The following is a 9721-nucleotide window of genomic DNA, read 5'->3' as shown; positions in this document are numbered from 1 at the left end:
TGGATTTCTAGTTTCCAAACCCAAGCATGTGTGCTCTCCATTTTTTTATTGACTTTATAGCCCAAGTGAAACCATTCGCTAATCTAGAAGCATGTAGCCTCCACTCACATCCCTCTGCAGAACAATACACAGTGTAAATTGAATTGTTTGCCCTATCAACAATCACTGAAAAGCCACATTGTATACAATAGTCCCTGACTACATCTCTCAAATGTTGCTTGTCGTAGAAAAGTTGCCATGGTCTTAATCTTATCTTACCATCTTCCTGTTTATCAAACATTTCCCCATTTTTATATAGCTTTTCAAAGTAATTTCCATCCTCATCATCTTCTACACCATCATCTTCCCAAACATCATCAGCATATGGGTCATAGTTATCCACAACAACAATCCCATCAGCTTCATTATTCGTTTGCCCATCATCTTCATCACCAACTACAATTTCATCACCATCAGTTGAAGATTCATTGTCTGTGCCAGAGAAGGAGAATTCTGGATCATATTCATCATCAAGATCTTGATTTTCAAGTGAAAGCATGTTAGATGTTCTAGCAACCGAAGGTGAAACTGAAGTTGAAGTTATCAAACCCTTCCTCCTAGCTGTTGTCTTTGGCATTTTCTTCTTCATAACTAGGGCTTTAGATGAAAGGGATGACACAACTAACAGTTGTTGCTGTTTAGGTTGTTGTTCAGGTCGATCAGGTTCAACAATAGCTTGTCTATGCTCAGTTTGAGATGTTACATTACCAATTCTAGCTCCTGCCTCATTTTCAAGCCCCAACCAATACTTAAAACCTCTAGATTGTCCTCTTCCTCTTCCCCTAGAACCTCCCCTTCTCCCTCCTCTCCCTTCACCTCTTCCGCCTCTTCTCCCCCCTTAGCCCTTACAGGACTTATTGTTTGACTCAAATCATCCAACGCATCCAAATCAACCTGATTTGATTCAATACCTTCATTATTTTGGCCAATGGTAGGGTTTGGAATTGGATTGATGGTACCCTCAGACACTAACATTTTTCCTCTCTTGGGTGTTAATTTTTAAAGGCTTACCTATTTCAGATATTTTTGGAACTATAACGACATCATTATGCCTCCCAATCCCACTATGACTAGCATTTGAAAACCCGACAAGTTCTGCATCTTTTTTCTCCTTAATCTCTTGTTCTTTCCTTGTCGTCCCTACACTCTTAGCATCTTTAAAAACCTGAGTTGGACTATCTTCATCATAGACCCAGATGTAAATCTCACTTTTTCCAACTCACTGAACATCCTCATTAAATCCTTATCAGTGTTCAGATAGTGGTATTTCATCTCATGCACATATCTAAAGCTAGGAAATTTAGGCATCGCTATACCATGTTTAACAGCATTTCCCCAGTATTCAATAACCACATCAATAAGGTTTATTGTATCAATGTCATCAACGACAACGGTAACATCACCACTATTATACTGAAATTCCAACACAATTTCGTCACCCATTCTGCAATTTTCAAACAAATAAAAATGACTTTCAATTGCAACTTGCATAGTTCAAGAGAAAAAAAAAATCGAATACCCTAATTGTATTACATTAAATGAAAAATAGAGTAAAGAAAAAAATTATAGATGAATTCAATATAATTCTAAATACCCAAATAAATTGGTAATTTCAAATATACAATCTTTAAACTAGATTTTTTTTTTAAAAAAAAAAGAAAAAAAAGGAGAGAAATTGAATTGATAAACGCACATATACATATATTCAATTCAATAACCATGCATTCATACTTACTAATACAATCAAAACACAATAGCAAAACAAAAAAACAAAATTTGATTAATCCTTAAATACATAATAAACAAACCATACTTCATCAACATTAGTTCATATGTAAAACAGGGCATCCATGGCAATCTAATGCAGAAAGTTTGTTTTGCATTGTTTGAAATTTAGGAAGAAGGAATTACCTTGTAACTGTAGAAATTAGGCCTTTTTTGCAGATTGAGATGATTGAGGTGATGAATTTTTGATAATTGCACTTGAGTTTGAGCGATCGAACAAGTAAAAACTTAAACGTTTTTCATCAGTGAAGTGATGAGGGTTTTGGTTATTGTAGGTATCATTCAATAAATTAAGTGAGGGTAATTTATTTAATTATTATTACATAACCATGGTTAGTGTATTTTAGGCTAATATATCACATTTAATAAAATAAAGCTATACAAGGGAATAATTGTAAAACTAATGCTATTTAAGAGAATTTGACAAAAATTTTGCTACCATAGAGAATTTACGAACTTTTATTGCTACCAATGAGAAAAACCCAAAAATTTATTAATGGAAAAAAATGACAATTGATATTTATATTCTTTTTTTATATATATATTCTTATTAATTAATCAGGTTAAATAAATAGCTTGTACATTAAATATTAAATTAAGGTCACTTTAGAATTTTGTTCTCCTGTCAGTTTATTGCTGTACTTCCCCTTTTTAAATCTATTTAATTTCTTATTATACTTTAGCCCTTTTCGAAAGCTTCCAAGATAGTTATGTGGATAATGTAGAAATGAAGACTTGCTACCAAAACACATGGAAAAAAATGGTACTCCATATCTCTTTTGCACAAATTATTACATTTTCGAGCTTAGCTCGATTTTATTAACCTTAAAGACATTATCCGTTCCTCAAACTTACAAGACTTTATAATACAATACATAATAATACTATTTTAGTTGTAAATTAAACTTTATTAGTTAGTCTTATCAGATGATTTTAGAGTATGCTACTACATAATATAAATCTATGACGACTTGCAAAGGTAGGTCTGATTATGACTATACATTACGTTTTCTATCCATGTATAAGAAAACATTAGCTAATTAATTAAATTAATTATTGAGAACTAAAGAGGGCTATAATAAGATTCCAATACATAAAAGGACAGCAATTGAGGTGCATGTATACAGGTAGTATAGCAATGTCTCTTTTCATTTTACAGATTAGGGTACTAATTAAACAATTATAAAGGTTAGATTTATATATGTGTGTATAAATATAATTAATTAATTAAACCTATGATGACGGTGGTACATGATTTGGTAATTCGACGACCTTACAATATAATATAAAAATATAACGAAGCTTGAAAGATATACTATATGATGGTTGGATTACATTTTAAACCAAAGTTTGAATTAACTTTAAAATGAAATTATTTATAATTGGTGGGAATATGGGTGTCTTCGTAGCCTAAGTAAACCACAATCAATTAATAATATTAAGCTATCTTCTGTTAGGTATCCATTAGTTTAATTTGATAGCTAGGGACCAACAAGCTTTTTAGAGGCAATTAGTAGTATGTTGTCACATGGAATTGTCGACTAATTTTTATTTAAATGTTATGCATAATTGATTTAGATCATTTAATTTTGATGGGAGTAGATACTAATTAATTAATTATTATTATTACACCATCCTTTTCCTTTTGTTAATCTGTTCCGTTGGAAAAAGACACAGTTTGATGACCACCATGAATATTCATTTTATGAAAAAAAAAACATACTTTTAATCTTATTAGATTCTTCTCGAATTCTCGATCTATAAATTCAAAGTATTAAATTAATATAATTTGAATTTATAGTTGAAGATTTTACACTCAAATATCTACATTAAGTTTTTTTTTTTTTTTTTTTTTTTTTTTTTACAAGGGCTAAATTAATTGGATAAAAAAAAAATATAATATACACGAAGAAACCTTAAAACTGCTTAAAAATTGAATAAAAAATTTAAATGTAAATTTTTTAATCTAACTCAATTATTCAAATGACAATTACATCAATCGATATAGGATCTTGACACCCATTGCTAATTTTAATATTGATTTAGAAAATGTATCAAATTTTGATGCACAACCCTAATGGTTCATTGTATGTCATTGCCCTTAATTATTAGTGTGTGAAAAAGACAATTGCATCAACATAATTCAAATGTTAAGTTATTAATTAATTAGTGTAAATAAATCTTGTAATCATAGATTAACACCTTTTTAGAGGGAAGCTAAGGGAGAGTACAAATGTATGTACAATCATAAACTAAGACTTAATCACATGAAGAATACATATATAATAATCAACACTATATATAATTAGCATTTACACAAATGAGGAAGCATGTTGGAAAGTATATTGAATAGGAGTGACGACTATTTTGGGATGGGTTAGTAATAATGTGACATTGGCTTCCACATCTAGTCACATGATCGATTCGTCACCTCACCCTCTCCAAATAAGAATATATAGTAGTTCCACTACACCCACCCTTAATTATATCATTATATTTTTTTTTTGACCTTATAAATATAAAATATTTCCCTTGATAATTTCCTCTCAAATACTCTAAGCCTATCACTATACATGTCTCCTACCATCCTTTCTAACTCAAATTTTGTATATCTTAGCTAATATCTTCTATACGGAGCACCCTTTTGATTATTATTCTATCAAATTATTTTAGTTATTACCAGTTTACCACATGTGCTGATGTATAAATTTGACCATTTATATTTTATTTATTTTCTTAATGTTGTGTAACATACTTTGTATTCTGTAGATTTCTGTAATAGCTCTTTGAGTAGCTTTGGATCTTACATATTGGAAGCATAAAACTAAATACTCTATCATTAAATAAATAAATTAAACAAAACTTTTGTATACATCCGATGTTTATCAACTTTTATAAAATTTAGGGTAACTTTTATTGAATTTGGGGTAACTTTAATCCATAAAGTTTAAATAACTTTTATTTATATCAGAATAACTTATATATACTGAGTAACTTTTATTCATTATAGGATAACTTTTGTTCATGTTAAGGTAAATTTAAAGTGGACGTAAAATATCTTACTCTACATCCAATTTTTTAAAATGTTTGTCATAAATTAAAATACATCATCAAAGATACACCTTAGATAAGATATGTACTCGTAATTATATAGATAGCTAAACATTGTACTTCCTCCGTTCTATTAATATTGCAACAAGGAGGAAATTACGCATCCCTATGCACATTTTATATGCTAAATATCTATAATTGTGTAAGAGTAAAAATTATAAAAAGTTGATATTGTGAAAATATTTTATGAGACGAATCCAACAAGATCCCACATGACTATATTTTGCTTAATGTATAAATCATATTATATGGTCAAATTAAAGTAATGAATAGTGTAAAAAGTCCATTGTTATAATATTAACAGAACGGAGAAAGTATAAGTCAAAGTGAAGTAGCTGAAAATCGAGTTGAATTAGAAAATGATGAAAAAAAAGGGCTAGAAGATGGACATTCTCTGGGTAGGAGTATCAATATAGGGATCAGTTAATAAATGTTTTATCTATCTTTATACGTGTCTTAGGATAATGATACTTTTACTTTAATGTAGTACTCACTAGATAGTTTAATAAATAAAATAAAATAATTAATGAGTGTGTTTTTGATTTAAAAGAGTGATACGTGTCGAAGCATGCATGGTTGATGCACCGCATCACGTGATTAAAAAAATTGGGTAGCCTACCACAACGTCGCCTCCCAAATCACGTGGCCCAACTCACGCTTTGGTGTGGTGGCCCCCTTACGCGATCCACTTTCTCTTTCTCTCTTTTATTCATACCTGTTTTTTAAGATTCATTGCTACTCCTTCTCTTTCTCGTGTGATTGTTTTTACTCTCTCCATTTTTTTAATTGTTATGTTATTTCAAATTATTTTAGTTTTTACGCTTATGTCACGTTCTCTTCAGCTTAATTTAAATTTTCTTTTTTAATTTAGTTTCTATAAGTCATATGTAGGGAAAAATATATTTATGTAGAATATTGTTAGAATATTTTTTTTTTTAAAAAAAACTACTCCGTATTATAATATCTAACTTTATAAAATTTTCATGTTAAGATTTGAGGTTATTATTATTGGTTAAAGTTATGTATTGATGACAAGTGTAATACAAGTAAATGAAATAGGGTTAATAAAAAAAAAATAGAAGAGTATTTATATTCAAGCATATGTGCTAAAAGCTGAAACGTGTCAGATGTTTGAGACCAGCGAAAGTAATTCGTAAAAATTGTAAAAATTACAGATGAAAGTCTACTCCAACTACTTTGTACTCGTACTACTTTCTCCGTATACTAAGATAATCGATACTATCAAATTACAAAGTTTTATACCGGCTGGCCACACCGTATGATCATGGTTATTCAGTCGGTCAAAGATTACTTAATCGATTGCTCAATTAGGGATTATTCGATAAGTCAAAGATTATTTTAGTGTGTGTCAGCTGTCCACAGAATCACATGCCACACAAAATACACACCTTAACAAAATTTACTACTCAATTCGTCCCTAAATTACATTTTTGTTTCTAGTATTTATTCCTCATAATAGAGGAAAACATAAATGTAATTTAGGGACGGAGGGAGTAATTATAATTAAAGAGTTGAATTGACTCTTAGATTTGTTCATTATTTTTACTCCATCTATCAGTTATTATAAAAGGGCATTGGATATCCAATAACTTAAGCATGCATGAGTGTAGCTAGGCTGTGTAGTTATCTTTGTTTTTTCCCCTAGTTGTAATCACATGTTCCTAAAATTTTCAACCTTTAATAAAACAATTTGAAAAATATACAACTATTTGCAAGTTGAGCTTATCCAATCAATTTGGTGTAGTTGGTACTTTGTAGGTTATTAGGATGTTTACCTTGTAACCTTAAATATCAAATATTATATGATCTCATTTAGTTGTAATTTAAAGTGATATTTCCTTTATCCTCTCCATCACTGTAAAGAACCTAACTTTCAAATTTAGACTAGCTCATATAAAAGTCTAATTCATCAACAAATCCATTTTTTCCATAATAATATTAGATATTTCATCCCTTCATCTTATAGTAAATATTTATTTTTAAAAAACTAGTTGTGTTAAAAATTTCTTTATCATTAACACATTCACATTTGAGTTGGGTTCTATAATATACTACCCCATTACTTTTTAGTTGTAATAAAAGAATTTTTTTTTTATTTTATAAATAATACTACTATCTCTTTATTGCAATTAAACGTACGGATCGGAGGCAGTATAAAAAACTCAATTAGCTCACTAACATAAACAAAATGCTTTTAAAATATTTCTTCCTCCGTTCCATAATTTTGAGCCAGTATTCCTTTTTGGGTGTCCCAAAATGTTATGCCTGTTTCTAAAAGTAGCCCATAATCATTACTTACTTTTTATATTTTCCATATAAAATACACATATATCCAAAAAATTGTTACTTATTTTTTCTCTTTTTTTAATACAATATTCTTTACTTTTTATCTTTTTCCATACAATATTCTCTACTTTTTATCTTTTCAATAGAATATTCTCCTATTTTCACCATTCTTCTTAATTATCATAATTTTTTTTAGAGAAATAGGCACAAAATAATGAGACGGAGAAAATACTGTATAAAAATACTTATTAAATATAATTATTAAAGAATTATATAAATGAGAAAGGAAGCTCATGAAAAAATGAAATGGTTGATAAATGATGCTATAAAATGATGCAAGTATACAACAGTGAAGAGGGGGGGGGGTGTGTAGGCACATGAAGGGAGTGATCGCCCAAGTATTGCGTATGTGACATAAAATGATGTGACAAGACATAATTCGTATGTGTCTTTTAATTAATTGAAAATGTAAATTTAGGCTTTAGCAGTAGGAAAGAACGCACGTGAGTGAGGGAAGCAGCCAGTCACGTGCGCCCATCCCCTGCCGTTCATATGCCACACTCACACACACACAGCCTGCCGAGTAGGGACCACTCTTTTATACCCTCCTTCTCCCGTTCCGTTTTAACGTCCGTTATCTTACTTCTTTTTCTTTTTTTATTTTTATTTTTTTTTATTGTGAATAATTCAAGATTTTGTGATAATAAAAATTCCATATTGGTAAATATTAGGTTTAAATTTTATTTATAGTAATTCAAGAATTTGTGATAATAAAAATTCTATATTGGTAAATAAATATTAGTTTTAAAATTTATTTTTATTATTTCTTAAAGAATGAATACAATGTAATTACGTCGTATTAGACATGATTTATAGATGCATTCAAAAAGAAAAATTTAAAGGGCGGTTGATGAAAATTGATCTTAAAATGTTTAAAATTGCGAAAGAAGCTCTAACTACTTGAGTTATCATTTGAAATTATTAACTCTTATATAAACTTAGTTTTTTCTAATTTAAGTTAAAAAAAAGGTGCACTTAGGAGGGATTAAGTTTACAAAAATCATTGTTTAGCAAGCTATTTAAAATGGTTGAGCTGTTTGGTTGACAATAAAAAGTGTAAATGTGTGAATTGTAAATTCATGGGAATTGTAACTTCCCACAAAATATGGAAAGTTGATTACCCAGCCCGCATTGTAACTTCTTTTATGCTAATCAAACAGCTTAGGGAATTTTTAAGAATTTGATGTAGGCATTAATTTCCATGAAATACAAATTCGTATGGAAAGTAAATTCCCATATTAAACAAACAACAACTTGTATTGTGTGCGGCTAGCCACACCATATGGTCACTTATAAAATAACAAAGTAACTCCTATAACACTGATCAAGTAACCCCTTTAATGCTGACCGAGTAACCCTTATAACATTGATTGAGTAACCCCTATTACACTAAGTAACTCCTACAACACTAGTGAAGTAACTATTATGATGGATGGCCGCACAGCGTGACCAGCCACATATAAGAATTTGTATAGATTCAAAGTGTAAAAAATCTTTTGAATTGCTCGAATGTAAAAGGAATGTCTTAATATCACCCTAGGTCATGAACTCATGATATATCGATAAGTTAGACGTCTATTTTTCTAGCATGGGATTATTCAACTATGTTTTGATAACTAATTCATGTTCTGATAATTCATCCAATTAAAATCAAGAGAATTTTTCTTCATTTGATCCTTTCACAATAAAAGCATATATAAACAAGCTGATCACAAATCAAACCACTAATTCACAATTCATCTTCAACTCATTTTTAAAAATATAATATACAATTATATTAAGAATTTAAGACCGGTTTTTATCTCCACAAGGATGACAATTGGACGGGTTGAATTTGGATTCCTTTCGTCACACCCGTATCCACCGGCATGGCAAGTATACATAGCCAACAATCATATTTTGATATTTGCTTAGTTCAATTAAACTCTAGACTCACACTCACCCCCACCTTCAGAGTCACCTACTAGTATACTACCCAAGTAGATAACTGAATATCAATCATCCGCTTGTTACCACATGACAAGTGAGCGTAAAGAGTTACAGATTTGAACATAGGTGATACTATTAGAACCATAGGAGCGCACACGCGGACAGGGAGGGGGGAAGGGTGGTGGGGGTGCTGGTGCGTTGGCGAGGTGAGAATGTGAGACAGGCGGATATGGGGGTGTAGGATTTCAAAAAATGCAAATATTAATACATGCTTACTAGTCCACCATCCATCAAAATCATACAGAGTCCTCTATCTTGTACGAATGCTTTGCAGAGGCTACATAATCATATCCATGTCATCCGATCCCTAATCTTTCTTAAGTAAATGTATAAACAAACCAGTGAATTTCACTTGCTGTCTATGTTGTTCCAAAATAGGCCTATATAAGTCTCATTAACCATTTCCTAGTTCTCTAGCAAATGAAACAAG

This window comes from Chenopodium quinoa, unplaced genomic scaffold (genome assembly GCF_001683475.1).
Source record: "Chenopodium quinoa cultivar QQ74 unplaced genomic scaffold, ASM168347v1, whole genome shotgun sequence".
NCBI classification, from domain to species: domain Eukaryota; kingdom Viridiplantae; phylum Streptophyta; class Magnoliopsida; order Caryophyllales; family Amaranthaceae; genus Chenopodium; species Chenopodium quinoa.
Note: the sequence above shows the minus strand (reverse complement) of the source record.